General features: G+C 39.8%; 1 long non-coding RNA gene across 1 annotated transcript in view; it reads right to left on the reverse strand.

The window, feature by feature from the left end:
* Positions 1-5933: 5933 nt before the first annotated feature.
* LOC133111703 (uncharacterized) overlaps positions 5934-15770 on the reverse strand; it is a 41770-nt gene continuing 31933 nt past the window's right edge. Inside the window, exons 3-5 of the long non-coding RNA XR_009705009.1 lie at positions 11435-11581; positions 10118-10174; positions 5934-8239 (exon numbers count right to left, since the gene is read on the reverse strand). This is a non-coding gene — a long non-coding RNA (uncharacterized LOC133111703). The remainder of the gene's footprint in view (positions 8240-10117; positions 10175-11434; positions 11582-15770) is intronic.

Consider the following 15770-nt stretch of genomic DNA (forward strand, 5'->3'; position numbering starts at 1 on the left):
AGGTCCATAAATATTGGGACATCGACACAATTATCATCTTTTTGGCTCTATACACCACCACAATGGATTTGAAATGAAACAAACAAGATGTGCTTTAACTGCAGACTTTCAGATTTAATTTGAGGGTATTTACATCCAAATCAGGTGAACGGTGTACGAATTACAACAGTTTGTATATGTGCCTCCCACTTTTTAAGGGGCCAATTGGCTGCTCAGCTTTTCCGTGGCCAGGTGTGTGTTATTCCCTCATTATCTCATTTACAAGGAGCAGATAAAAGGTCCCTTAAAAAGTTTCATTTCAAATCCATTGTGGTGGTGTATAGAGCCAAAAAGAGGAGAATTGTGTCAATGTCCCAATATTTATGGACCTGACTATATATATACAGTGGTGTGAAAAAGTGTTTGCCCCCTTCCTGATTTCTTATTTTTTTGCATGTTTGTCACACTTAAATGTTTCAGATCATCAAACAAATTTAAATATTAGTCAAAGACAACACAAGTAAACACAAAATGCAGTTTTTAAATGAAGGTTTTTATTATTAAGGGAGACAGAAAATCCAAACCTACATGGCCCTGTGTGAAAAAGTGATTGCCCCCTAAACCTAATAACTGGTTGGGCCACCCTTAGCAGCAACAACTGCAATCAAGTGTTTGCGATAACTTGCAATGAGTCTCTTACAGCGCTGTGGAGGAATTTTGGCCCACTCATCTTTGCAGAATTGTTGTAATTCAGCCACATTGGAGGGTTTTCGAGCATGAACCGCCTTTTTAAGGTCATGCCACAGCATCTCAATAGGATTCAGGTCAGGACTTTGACTAGGCCACTCCAAAGTCTTCGTTTTGTTTTTCTTCAGCCATTCAGAGGTGGACTTGCTGGTGTGTTTTGGATCATTGTCCTGCTGCAGAACCCAAGTTTGTTTCAGCTTGAGGTCATGAACAGATGGCCGGACATTCTCCTTCAGGATTTTTTGGTAGACAGCAGAATTCATGGTTCCATTTATCACAGCAAGTCTTCCAGGTCCTGAAGCAGCAAAACAGCCCCAGACCATCACACTACCACCACCATATTTTACTGTTGGTATGATGTTCTTTTTCTGAAATGCGGTGTTACTTTTACGCCAGATGTAATGGGACACACACCTTCCAAAAAGTTCAACTTTTGTCTCGTCAGACCACAGAGTATTTTCCCAAAAGTCTTGGGGAACATCAAGATGTTTTCTAGCAAAATTGAGACGAGCCTTAATGTTCTTTTTGCTCAGCAGTGGTTTTCGTCTTGGAACTCAGCCCAGTCTCTTTCTTATGGTGGAGTCATGAACACTGACGTTAACTGAGGCAAGTGAGGCCTGCAGTTCTTTGGATGTTGTTATGGGGTCTTTTGTGACCCCTTGGATGAGTCGTTGCTGCGCTCTTGTGGTTCGCTGGAGTCCCAAAGCTTTAAAAATGGCTTTATAACCTTTTCTAGACTGATAGATCTCAATTACTTTCTTTCTCATTTGTTCCTGAATTTCTTTAGATCTCGGCATGATGTCTAGCTTTTGAGGATCATTTGGTCTACTTCACTTTGTCAGGCAGGTCCTATTTAAGTGATTTCTTGATTGAGAACAGGTGTGGCAGTAATCAGGCCTGGGTGTGGCTAGAGAAATTGAACTTGACAGTTAAACGACAGTTATGTTTTAACAGGGGGGGGCAATCACTTTTTCACACAGGGCCATGAAGGTTTGGATTTCTTTTCTCCCTTAATAATAAAAACCTTCATTTAAAAACTGCATTTTGTGTTTACTTGTGTTGTCTTTGACTAATATTTAAATTTGTTTGATGATTTGAAACATTTAAGTGTGACAAGCATACAAAAAAAAAAAAAAAAAAAAAAATCAGGAAGGGGGCAAACACTTTTTCACACCACTGTATATAAAATATAAGTCTAGGGTGCCTAAGACGTCTGCACAGTACTGTATGTCATGCAGTAAGGTAGACTCTCTGTGATCTGATTCAACAATCGTTTAAATGAAGCCAGTGCATTTTTAAAGCCAAATGTGAGAACACGACAGTGGTACATGGCATCCGGTGTGACAAAAGCCAACACCAACAACATCCACAAACATATCTATGCAGCCCTCAATCTGTGGGAGGGATAGGAATCAGACTTTGTTTTACAGCGTTCATTTTCCTATAGTCAATATAAATCCTTATTGTTTTAGGCACTGCCACAACAGGAGAACTCCAGTCACTTGAACTTGGTTCAGTGAGGTTATTCTGAAGCATATATGACATTTCTTCTCTAATCAGGTCTAATTTATGCGGGTTAGCTCTATATACTAGTGTGCACACCACAGCCGACGGGGAAAGATTTCCGACCAGGCAGGACAAGAGAGTTGGGTGACAGTAGGGTGTAAGCGAGGGAAAAGGCGTGCACTCTATTCAGGGGCTGTATCTCCAGAGGTGGTGGTGTCCAACCGATTCCGGCCCTTGCAGGAATTGGACCCGACCCCTGTCTCTGGGAGTGAGAGGATTGATGAGCCTCAGGGCACCCCGATGGCCACATCCTCCCGGAAAGGGGAGTTTGTTATAGTGGGGGACTCAATTATTAGAAGTATAGACCGCATAGCTGGTGCTCGGAGTCTCGTACGGTGTGTTGCCTGCCTAGTGCCCAGGTAGAAGATATCACACAGTGCACAGACCAGCTCCTGGCCAGAGCAGGGAGGGATCCAGTGATTATGGTCCACGTTGGAACCAATGACATAGGTAAGGGCAGGTTTGAGGTTCTGCAGGACAAATTTGTGGAGTTAGCAGAAAAGATTAGGAGAAGAACCTCTACGGTAGTGTTTTCTGGAATTCTACCTATACCAAGCAGAGGGAAGGGAGAGGGGTACAGGTTTATGGGGCATTGGGACTCCTTTTGGGACTGGGGTGAGCTGGACAAGCATGATGGGCTGCATCTAAACTGGAGGGGAATGTTTGCACTGGGTCAGCATATGCTTATTTAAACTAGTGACTTGCGGGGCAGGGAGGATAGAGAGGGTAATGGGCAGGGAGGTACAGACTGCGCAGACTGAAATGACGAAGGCTACGTGTAATGGTGAGAGCAATAACAAAATTCTTACAGGGCAAAAATCGAGTAATGGTGGCTTGGGACAGCAGGGAATGAAGGAACAGGAAAGGATGTGTAGAAACAACAAACTGAAATGCCTTTGTTTAAATGCTAGAAGCATAAAAAATATGTTTTTGGAACTTGAGGCAGTTATTAGTGGGGGCTATGAATTTACAGGGATTACAGAGACATGGCTTGGGGACGAAGATGGGGATGAATATAATACAGAGGGGTATAAACTTATTAGGAAGGACAGATCTAGTAAGAGAGGTAGGGGTGTTCCTGCTTATGTAAAATAAAATCTTAGTGTGCAAGAGATTCCAGAAATTGACCAACACAGGCCTAGTGAGGCTATTTGGATTAAGCTTATTGGGGAAGAAGATGAAGGTCTTAACATTGGAGTGTGTTACCGACAGCCAGCTTCAGATAGTAGTGTGAATACGTGCTCTTTAAAAATATAAAACAAGCTTGCCAGGGAGGTGAGACTATTATCATGAGAGACTTCAATTGCCCAAATATTAACAGGAATTGAGCAAGGAGGAATTCTTGGATGTTATAAATGACCTGGCAAATTAAGAGGGGTTCCTCCAAGTCCAGGATTTTAAAAAACTTTAAAAAGATGCGATCAAATTTAAGTAATGTAGACTGGGAGCAAGTTCTTGATTACAGGACTGTGAATGAAAAGTGGAGCAGGTTCAAAAGGGTTATACTTGACACACTGTGTAAATTAATTCCTAAGGCACAGAAATGTAAATTAAGAAAACAATCTCCTCTCCACAGTGGATGAATACGTATGAGTTTGCGAAAAGAGAATAAACTGTATCAGATATATAAAAAGGACAGCACTGAGAGCAATAAAGCTGAAAATTGTAGTATGCGTGATAATATTGAGATAGGGGATAAAGAAATATTGGATGAATTACATAAACCAAAGACAAATAAGGCAGCAGTCCCAGAGGCATATTCCCAAGGATACTCAAAGAGTTTAGTGAGATCATTTTTAAACCACTGGCAAGTATTTTTAGACAGTCCTTAGAAACTGGAGAAATACCAGATGACTGGAAACAAGGTAATACAATACCAATATATAAGAAAGGGGACCGACCGTACGGATCTAGGAAACTATAGGCCGTCAGTCTAACAGTCTACCTTTCTATGCCTGAGAAACCTTTTGGCATTCTTTGAGGAAGCTACCAAGTGTTTTGATGATAACGGGGCTCATGATATTGTATACCTAGATTTCCAAAAAGCATTCGACTGGGAGAAGCAGAGACATTAAGGTCAAAGGCTGACAGAGAGACAGAGAAAGACTCCTAGTAAGCACTTAATGCAGAAAGTGGTTTAATAGTAATAACGATTAACACTAAAAGGTTATTTGTAATCATGTGATTGTCTTTGTTAACACACATTGTCAATTAAGAATCAATGAAGAACATGACCCTTACATATATTAGTATACATAGCCAGGAGTATTGATTATAAATCCAAGGAAGTTATACTCACCTTAAACAATACTCTTGTTAGACCACACTTAGTTCTGGTGACCACACTATAAGAAGGGACATAGAGGCACTATAAAAGGTTCAGAGAAGGGCAACCAGATTGAGTCCATGTATAGAAGATAAGAGTTACGAGGATAGACTTAGGATGCTGAATCTCTTTAAGCTTAGTAAAAGGAGTCTTAGGGGGGATTTGATTGAGGCTTTTAAATTCATTAAAGGGATTAGCAAAGTTAAGTATAGGGGATTCTTCAGGTTGAGTTCGGTTAGCAGAACAAGAGGACACAAATGGAAATGGAGTAGGTACACTTAGGGGTAGGAAAAGGTGAGCACTGCTGTGCTGAATGGCCTGTTGTTATATTATATGGATGCTGCTTAATTGGAACTGCCCCACCAGTATGCACATCATGGATCATGGAAGTGATTTCAAACCTGGGGCATCAGAAAAGAGCAAAGGTTGATCATGAATCAACTGTATCATATCTCCCTGATCAGAATTCAAATGGCCCAAAATACAGTCCAAATTTGTGAGAACATCACAACCCCCCCCCCCCCCCCCCCCGTTTGTCAGTGAGGACTTTATTAGGTATTTATTACTTATCTTTTAGCCTACCCACTTGGAGTTATGATGCATTGTGTTCAGAGATATTCTTCTGCATACCACTGTTGTAATGTGTGGTTATTTGCGTTACTGTCACCTTCCTGTCAGCTTTGACCAGTCTGGCCATTCTCCTCTGATGTCTCTCATTAACAAGCCATTTCTGTCTGCAGAACTGCTGCTCACTGGATTTTTTGGGTATTTTGGCACCATTCTTTGCAAACTTGAGACTACTATGCGGGAAAGTAAGTGAGTGCAACAAAGTACAAATGTTCTGAATAAAGTGCTCGGTGAGTGTATGTGACCTTATACTAGAAACACATAACAATTGTTAATAGCAATATAATTAATGTGTACACTATTGTACGTTGGATAAAAGTGTCTACCAGCCAGCCAAAATATACAAAGCTCGCATCTGGGTTAATAACATCATGACAGTCTTTATCAGAGGTTTGGGTGGAGCATGTGTTCCCCACACTGGCATAAAATATAATCGATCGGAACAGTTTTTAAGGGATGGGGTACATTTAACAGCCCTCGGTAATGATATATTCTTGAGTAATTTCCAGTTTGTACTGCCCAGATTGTGTTAGTTCCAGAGGTCAGGATAATGTCAGCATTGCAGTTAAGAACGGTTGTTTGCCCTTTGTTCTTCCCCTGTAAATAATGAAAACAACCCAATATTGCATTTAGGTAACAATCTCTTATTTTATTACAACACATTGTTTATATACAAATATAAAGCAGATTGTATGTTCTATTTGAATAAAAATAAGTTAATATTGATGAAATATTTTCCCTCCTTTCGTGCACCGGCTTTCAAGACGTAGATGAAGTTTTTGTCAAGTATCCAACCCCTATCAACAAGTCAAACACATTCTACAATTTCACATGCTATGCATGTATTAAGCAGGGTTGCTTCTTACTTATAAGCATACTGAATAATAATAAACTATTTTGAGAATGTATTTAGAGGACCACTGATATAAAATGGGACCACGTCTTCCTCAGAAATATTCACTCAGACAAGATTTTCCTTGGAAGTCCTCTATTTAGATGTCGGCATTGCAAAGTATTTTTTTTGTTGTAAAACGTCACCCTTTTTTGGCACAGAATCTCAAGCACAATTTTCAGCGTACGTGTTAATGTACACAGGCAAACCTAACAAACTATACACTGTTTGAAGCGTAATGCCATTAGCTAAAATGCTTCTCAGTCACCACTGCAATACCATAACCCTAGCTGGTTGTATGCTGAGTTTCTTTTCCCCACATCTTTATCATTATTTGTGTATTCTAGCCTCGGTATAGGCATTCTGCTTCGGTTGTTGAAGTAGGGTTAATGTTTCATGGGTTCCTGTCTCTTTTTAAAGTAATCCTGTTTTGTCAGGGAATTAGATTCTGAACTCGTGTCTCAAGTTCATCTTTTTATCTCAACCCCAAATGTATTCAGTGTACTGCAGAAGAAAAAAAAGGAATTGGCCTTCCTGTTCCAATACTTTTGGAGGGGACTGTATATTACAAAATAAAATGGAAACAAAGCATGGCATATGAAGCTGAAAAAGCAATATTGTATCCTTTTATACCTCTTCCAGGGTAATATCCTCATAACAATCTTTACCACTATTTCTAAAAATGAAATATTTATGGAGCTCAGAATTTCACTAAAACTAAGGAACAAGTTCATAAATAACAGAGATGATGGGACAGTTTGATTACAGATTACATTACCCTTCATTTTCTCTAATAACAACTTCAAAAAAACAATATACATAAAAGCGAGACACTTGTGAGACCAATATTTTACCCATATCATTTGTGCTAATAGAGAGGCCATTGACTGCCATTTTGTGCTTCTATCCACCACACCATTGCTGTGCGATGTGTATTGAGGTAAACATGGGTTTTCCAGTCAAATATTGCTTCCTTTGTAGATGAATACCGCAGGCACTTGATTTTCATACCAGTCCCATTTCTCAGTTGGTGCTTATTTCATCTTGAACTTTTGTTATTTAACCAGCATGACTGATGACTACCAAGAAGCAGTCCAGTCAGTTTTTACCCTATGGCAGACACTCATGGTACAGAAATCAGTTATAGAAAATCACTGAGAACAAAATGACTGGAGTGTTTGAAAATAATCTTTGTGCAAATCTATGATTTCCTCAGTTTTGGTGGATTTAATGGCCACCCATGCTGACTGGCAGGTTTATTCTACACTTCAATTCCCATAATCTTACAGCCATACAGCCATCTCACATGTTTTCCTTCTTCTGATTGTTAGTGTGGTTTCCTTTTTTTGGTCACTTTATTATTTGTACTTTCATCCATTGTTGTGAAGTTTCTTCAAACAAAGACAACTGTGCTCAAACTTCTCTTCCTCTTGTGTTTATGCCACTCAAACTCTTGCATTCCTGCCACAAGGATGTATCTCAGCACTGAAAACAAATTTCTGCTAGGCTTCCTTGTGTACATTTCCGTACACGGTGGCAGTGGCAAGTCCTCCACTAACTTCAAATTTGAATATATAGAAACATTGAATGTCATAAAAATGGTCTCAATGGTCATTCCTAGAGAAATGCCAGTGGAACTATGTCTCAAATATGGCATTTTTTCATATGAAAAAATCATGGATTACCACTTTAAGGGCTAGTAATCCACTTTTTCTTTTTCACCCAAAATAGCAAATATAAATAAGTTAGGTCTCAGTGAATTGCCATTTGTGCACTCTGTGTTGGTACCCCTAAAATACAGAGCTCATGAAATTGACCAATGACTGACATAAGTCTCTCTTAAATATCCAAGTTCCCCCCAGGGATATTACTTTACAGTATCTGTGTTTGCAAATTGCCCTGTTCCAAAGATGGACTATTATGAAAATATCTAAATATCAATAATTATAATTTTATATAGTTTTAGAAAATAATGTAAAATAATGTGAAACTGCCTCAAGACTCTTTGGTCCCCATCCGGTAAAAAAAATAATTCAGTCCTAGATTGAGTTGACTGGTGTGCTTTGGTCTCCATCTGCGTCAGTCCCCAAACAACTCTTAGCCTAGCGGGGAGAGATAAGCCAGATGAATGATAAAGTTACCTGAAAACCTCATTTCATTTTATTTCAAGTACATATATACATTTTCTATTTAAACCCATTTTCCTAAATTTCAGATTTTTTAGTATGCACTTGTTGCTCTGGAAGATGAAAGTCTGCTAAACGTTCATGTGTTTTATATACTGTAATAAATCATCAACTAAACTGGGCTGCGTTTCCCAAAGCCTACTTAACGCTTAATTTGTAAGTTATACCTTAAGCTCTACCTTAATGTTTCAGCGTGTTTCCCGAAACGTTCTTAGCTAAACATACCTTCTGTAAGTGGTACTTTTGTGAGGTTGGTCTGGACCACTCTTAGCTATACCTTAGCAATGTTGTCAGCTCACTCCTCTAGTGGCCACTACTGTTATGACCGCAAGCCTCTGAAATCTGCTGTTGCTCTTAGTTATCTAAATCTGTCAAGAAATATGTCCAGTAATAATTCTACAGTTGTAGTTGGCTAATAATATTACTAAACTACCACTTTAATGGGACTGTTTTCATGCAAATAATAAAATTGTACATTACAAGGATGCATGTTGCACTTTATTGAACATGTTGCCTAATTGCCTAATTTTAAATTATATTTCTAAACTGAAGATTTCCCACTCTCTCTGTGGGCTGCAGCGATGTTTAACGATAGTTCTTTCTTTGTTTTGTTGGACACCGTAGTCCTAAAACTTGAAGATCATGTTTCTTTATTCAGCGCCACATCCTCGAACAATATTTCCATTTTGTTTGTTGTGAAGCTACGGAACCGCTTCTTTCTTTGTTTTTGTTTTTTTCCACCTTAGCTTATGTTGTTTTCGTGTTGGTGCATTTTGCTTGTTGGTGCACTTTCATTGAAAACATCAGCCAATCAGAGAAAATAATGAATTACACCAGTAATGTGATGGTGCTTCTGGCAAATCAACCCTGATTGCAAAGTAATTTAATATAAGTAAAAAATGACATGCCAAAGAAGGCGTATTGCTAGGTGGCATAGCGGGATGAGGTGTGAACCAGAATCTGAGGTGCCGGGTTCTTGAACCTATTTGGTGAAAATTATATATACGGTTGGATAATTCTGTTTTTAAGTTTTTTTATTCTATTAATAAGTTCCCCCCAATATTTTTAAGTATTCCTGCAGTGTTTTATTTATAAAGAACACTACTTTCTCTCATAATTACATTATATTACACTACATTAATGGCATTTGGCAGCCGATCTTATCCAGAGCGACGTACAGTTGATTAGACTAAGCAGGAGACAATCCTCCCCTGGAGCAATGCAGGGTTAAGGGCCTTGCTCAAGGACCCAACAGCTGTGTGGATCTTATTGTGGCTACATCGGGGATCGAACCACTGACCTTGCGGGTCCCAGTCATTTACCTTAACCACTACGCTACAGGCCACCCTAATACAGTCAAGCAGTCGCTGCATGGAGTGAATAATCAATCCTGGATCTGTCGATGGGCTAGTAACGTTGCATGTTGAAGCTATACTTTAAGCAACCTCTTAAGAGATAGTTTGGGGGTGTCTCGGTGGCGCAGCCTGTAGAGCACTGACCGCATGCTCATTGTGAGCCGCGACGTCGGCGGTTCGAATCTGACCGTCTGACGTTTGTCGCATGTCTTTCCCTCTCTCTTGTCCCCATTCTTCCTGTCTCTCTATACTATATACTGTCCAATAAAGCTGAAAAAGGCCTAAAAAATATCTTAAAAAAAAAAAGAGATAGTTCGCGGAACACACCTATAAAAAGTAAAGACCTTTAGTGAGGTATACCTTTCGAGTCTTCGTAAAACACTAAGAGAGACTGTTATCAGGAAACGCGGCCCAGAAAGATAAACGGGTTCATACTCACCAATGTACTGAAATGGTTATACTTGATATAGAGGTCCTGTAGTCTCCTCGATAGGCTCTAAAAAGGTAATATGCAGTCCAGAATTATTGCCACCCTTGACAAAAATACTGTTTACTAAAAATAATACAATGAATGACATACATTTAGTGAGCACTTTATTAGGCCTTTTTAGACTTTTTTTTTTTACTTAAGTCTTCTGCTGCTGTAGCCTATCCACTTTTGACACATTGTCTGTTTAGAGATGCTCTTCTGCATACCACTATTGTAATGCGTGGTTATTTGTATTTCTGTCACCGTCCTGTCAGCTTCAACCAGTCTGGCCCTTCTCCTCTGACCTCTCTCATTAACAACGTCCCAGGAGATCAGCAGTTTCTGAGATACTCAAACCACCCTGTCTGGCACCAACAATTATTCCACAGTCAAAGTGACTTAGATCACATTTCTTCCCCATTCTGGCATTTGGTCTGAAAAACAGCTGAACCTCTTGACCACCTCTGCATGCTTTTATGCATTTAGTTTCTGCCACATGATTGGCTGATTAAATATTTGCATTAACAAGGTGTACAGGTCTGCCTGATAAAGTGCTCACTGAGTGTATATCCTAACATGTGTAAAGTAGTGTGCTTAATGAGCATTTCATTGGATTCAATTTATTTATTTCCCCCAAAAACTGGTTATTACTGGCAATTATTGGCACCCCTGGTTTAATAATTTTTAAAAGGTGACTATTCAGTGACTTGAAATAGGTCCAATACATAGAAAACCGAAGACATACTTATGATTTTAGGAAAATATAGTAATAACAGAATAAATTTCCCAAATTAATACAAAGTTCCTCAAAATGGGACATTTTCCTGGGACTTTACAACCCTACTACATTCTTAAAAAAGGGCGTAGCTGATTCAGAGCACAACATTCAAAAACCAGTAAAAAGCATGTCATATTCAACCATCTCATGTCGAAAGACTCAGTTATTGTATAAAACAATATCAGTATGTGCTTTTCTCTGTCACATCCATATAACTAGTTCTTGCATTAATTCCTTAACTGGTGCTAAGAGCAGAGCTGAGCTTCCTTTTGTGTTGTGTTTGGCTGAATAACCTTCCACTCTCCTATGTGTATGCATACCACTGTGCTTGTGCGTGGCCGCCCTTAATATTATCTACAGTGTGTGCAGGGAATTGCAGGGAAATCGGAAACACAAAGGGCCTAGGCTCTCCAGGGACAAGGTCAGATCTTAGTATTTCTGTACATGAACCTGAGCCACTAAAACAAAACAGATTTTTGAGATGCCACTAATAAAGAAAATATCCTTACCACATAGAGTTTTTCTCATCCTAGAGTGGTATTGATGTACCAGTACTCCTCCTAGCAACACTCCAGAAACAATTACAACTGCCAGCACAGATAAACTGGTAATGGCAGTGATTTTCCAGGTGTATGAGGCTTCATCGCTTACAGTGCCTGAAAAAAGAAGACAGTGGTAGATGTAGCACATCATCTTCACATTTTTAGCAAAAGCCAAGAGGAAACAACTGGAAAATAACTGAGCAGGCAGAAACCGATGACAAAGGATGTGTGAGGGAGTGGTGTCGGAGGACCACATGCAACCTTGAGGGGATCAGTAAGTTACCCACGGTTCGTGGGATGACCACTGATAAAGAGGGTGAAAAACAAAGGGAAAAAAACCCCAGGCGACGATGCCAACACAAAACAACCCAGAGAAGAGGGTGAATAGTCTATACAGACTGGAGCAAGGTAATTTGGACAACCAAAGGAATCATCTCAGAAAATAAGTCTCTCTCCTCAAAAGACGAGGGAACTCTTAGGATGAGGTGAGAAGGAAATTAGAAACTAGACTTTGGTAAAAAATCTGGAAATCCATACTACTCTCAGTTTTGCAATCAGTGCGTTTGATTTGTGGATGTGTACCCCAAGGTAAACTGAATGCACGATTGAAAAACCGAGAGTAGTCTATGGAATGTAGGGGGGGGGTCTCTGTACTCTTGCAATCGGCTGGGTGTCCTAACTTGAACGATGCGCATGTTTACACATTCTGACACAGCAAATGGTGAAAGAGATAGCCAAAACCATCAGCAACACACTTGATCACCGCATTGCCAAAATCAAATAGGGATAATTATGGACGAGAAGACAAGTATAACTGTTGAGAAAATGTTGCTTCAGAACAAAGGAAAATGTGAAACGGCATTCATTGGCAACTGTGGTGTAACTACCTGCTGAGTATATTTCTATTAAAATAAAAGATGTGCTTGCAAGTCCTAATGTGGACCTAATCAGACTAATTGGGCTGGGGAGTGACGGGGCAGCTGTGAAGACAATAAATACCCTAAACAACATAACTTAAAATTACCATATGTGTTCGTGTCATCTAAAGACATTTTGTTCAAGCATGCTAAACATCTTCATGCATTAGCTACAGTGCCCCCCATAATGTTTGGTACAAAGACCCATTATGTCTCGACTTGCCTCTGATTTGCCACAATTTTAGATTTTGAATCACACAATGAACATTAACAAAGTGCACATTCTCAGATTTTATTATAGGGTATTTCAGCCAAACCAAACCAACTGTTTCAAACTTAATTCAAGGGACAATAGGTAAGACAATAGGTAATAGGTAATCAAAGCTCATTGATTGAAAATTGGTATTAATTGCCACAGCCAATGGCGTGGAGGCTTATTCTGATTGTTTGTGTGTAGCTGCCCAAATTGCACTCTAAACAAGCAATAACTGAAACTAAATATCTAGTTTTAAAACAATACCAGTTCGCTATCGGTAGCAACAAGCAAATTAGACATATTAGCTTGATGAATTTACAAATATCCACCTGAGGCAATATGAACATAGTAACAAGCGTTGCAAGTATAGTTGCACAAGCATTGTTTCTCAGGTGGATATTTGTAAATCGGCAAGCTAACTAATAGCTAATTTGCTTGTTGCTACTGATAACGAACTGGTATCGGTAACTGGTATGGTAACTAGATATGTATTCTTTGCTTGGATAATAAGCAATAGTATACAGAGTTTCAGTTATTGCTTGTCTGGAGTGCATTTTGGGCAGCTACATGTTCCTTTTATCTCTTTATGTGTTGAATCATGCGTGTTTAGCGAAACCTTTATTTGTCTCAAAAAGTTGCAGTTGCATCGTTTTTGGTACACTATCATATCTTAGTTATATAACCAGCTAGTTCCATAGCCAAATAAGTTGCTGCTCATAATATAGTTCAAAAAGACAAAACATATAAATAGTGTTGTGCAGCACACTAAAGTCAATATTTCTTTAAGTCATCTGCTTGGTGAACATTTTCTTACTAGAACACTATGAAGAGACAGCAGGCTCTGTTGGGTTTGTCACTCAACTTTCCAAAACAGTGTATGTTGTGGTATGAGGGTGTTTGTTGCTTCAATTCCTCTCTTGACCATTAGGAGTCTGAAATTACCTGAAATTGTACCTTTAAGAAGACTTCAGGAGTCAGGTGTGGATTTGTCAATAACCTCTGCAGAAGACTTCATGAACAGAAATACTACACTGCAAGATGCAAACCACTGGTTAGCCTTTAGTTTTTAAAAGAGCAACCACAGTTCTGGAAAAGGGTCTTGTGGACAGATGAGGCGAAGATTAACTTATATCTTGGCAAGAGCAAAGTATGGAGGAGAGAAGGAACTGCCGAAGCATACCACCTACAGTACTGTGCAGAAGTCAAGGCCCGGACACACCAAACCGACGGTCGGCCATCGGACATCGGTGGCGCCCTGTCGGCCGAGTCTTTCCGGTGTGTCCCGCTGTTTTGGAGGGCTCCGACAATCGGCGTCGGAGCCCCCGGAGCCGTCGATGAGAGAGAGCTCTCTGATTGGCTGTCCAGCTAGCGAATCAGTGCACGAGAAGAGAAACGGAAGTGACGAAAGCAAGCCATTCCAAAGTTACTATCACTACCAGACATAATTTTCGATTAGTATTACTAAATAGCGAGAGAACAAGGAAATTGCTGCAAACTGTTTGTTGGCTGCTTCTAGGTCCAACGCAATGCAAACGCATTCCCCGGTCTTCCGGTTTCCATTTTTTGAAAGACAAATACAGACTACCGCCACCTGCTGGTGTGGAGAGTTATTACCTCTCACGCAGGCACAGAACGTACGTGCAACTCGGCCGTCAGCGGACCGTCGTTGCGGTGTGTTCGGCACAGCCAACATTAACGACACGTATCGACGCGAGGCGATCTTTGTCGGCGCTCCGCGGCTGACCGTCGGTTTGGTGTGTCCGGCCTTTAGGCTCCCTAGACTTTATCACGTATATATGTTTGTTTTTATGTGTGTGTGTGTGTGTGTGTTAGTATAAAAGAACACATTTGAGATTTCCAAATTCATTTTCCAAAAGATTTAATTTTACAGAGACATTTTTGTATTTATTTAAAAAAAATTACATATTACTGTAAGCAATTGACTATTTTTTACATAAAAACTTGATCAAAGCTGTCTGAGATCAGAAGCAAGGAGCCAACGAAAGTCTACAGAAGAACTATGGCAAGTTCGCCAACATGCTTGGAACAACCTCCCTACTGATTGTCTTATAGAACTGCAGGACAGCATTGGCCATCTCAGAGAACTGATGCAGTTTTAACATTGAAGGGTGGTCACAACGAATATTGATTTGATTCAGTTTTTAACTATTCTGCCAAATTACTAAAATATTACGTAATATTTATAGTATGTTTATTTAGGACCTTTCACTGAATTATATTTGAAAGAATCTTATCTGTACACAGTGTTATACAGGTGCATAAGACTTTTGCACAGTACTGTATATAACTGCTGAAGGGATTTTTGAGTAGTAGCGATTAATTCTGAAGTGTATAGGCACATCCTATCTGCTCAAGTTCAAGCACATGCCTCAACTCATTGGCCAGCAGTTAATTCTACTGCAAGACAATGATCCCAAACCAACTGCTAAAGCAACAAAGATGTTTATTGAAGCAAAAACATTCAAAAACAATTCTTGAGTAGCAAAGTCAATCACTTAATTTGAACCCAATTAAGCATGTCTTTCATATGCTGAAGAGAACTTAAGGGGACTAGCCCCCAAAACTAGCATGAGCTAAAGATGGCTGCAATACAGGCATGCAAAGGAAATGCAACAAAACACAAACATTAGGGGCGAGCAAGTACTGCATTATTCGTATCCATTTCCGTATCCATTAAACCAATTAAATTATCTGCATCTGTACACGGAACTGGGCATTAATAATTGTACAAGGAACATGTTTAGCTGAGCTGCCTGCCCGTATCAGAACCACTAACCGTGTTGCCGTCACACTCACCTCTTTAAACACACACCCACGTTTTCATAAAGCACTATCCTCTGAAGTAACACATTACATTATTGGCATTTGGCAGACGCTCTGATCCAGAGCAACGTACAGTTGATTAGACTAAGCAGGAGACAATCCTCCCCTGGAGCAATGCAGGATTAAGGGCCTTGCTCAAGGGCGCAATGGCTGTGCAGGTCTTATTGTGGCTACACCGGGATTAGAACCACCGACCTTGCATGTCCCAGTCATTTACCTTAACCACTATGTTACAGGCTGCTCCAGCCACACCTTAACCACAACCATCTTGGTTGCATCAGTCGAT

The sequence above is a fragment of the Conger conger genome, chromosome 2 (assembly GCF_963514075.1).
Source record: "Conger conger chromosome 2, fConCon1.1, whole genome shotgun sequence".
Classification (NCBI taxonomy): Eukaryota; Metazoa; Chordata; class Actinopteri; order Anguilliformes; family Congridae; genus Conger; species Conger conger.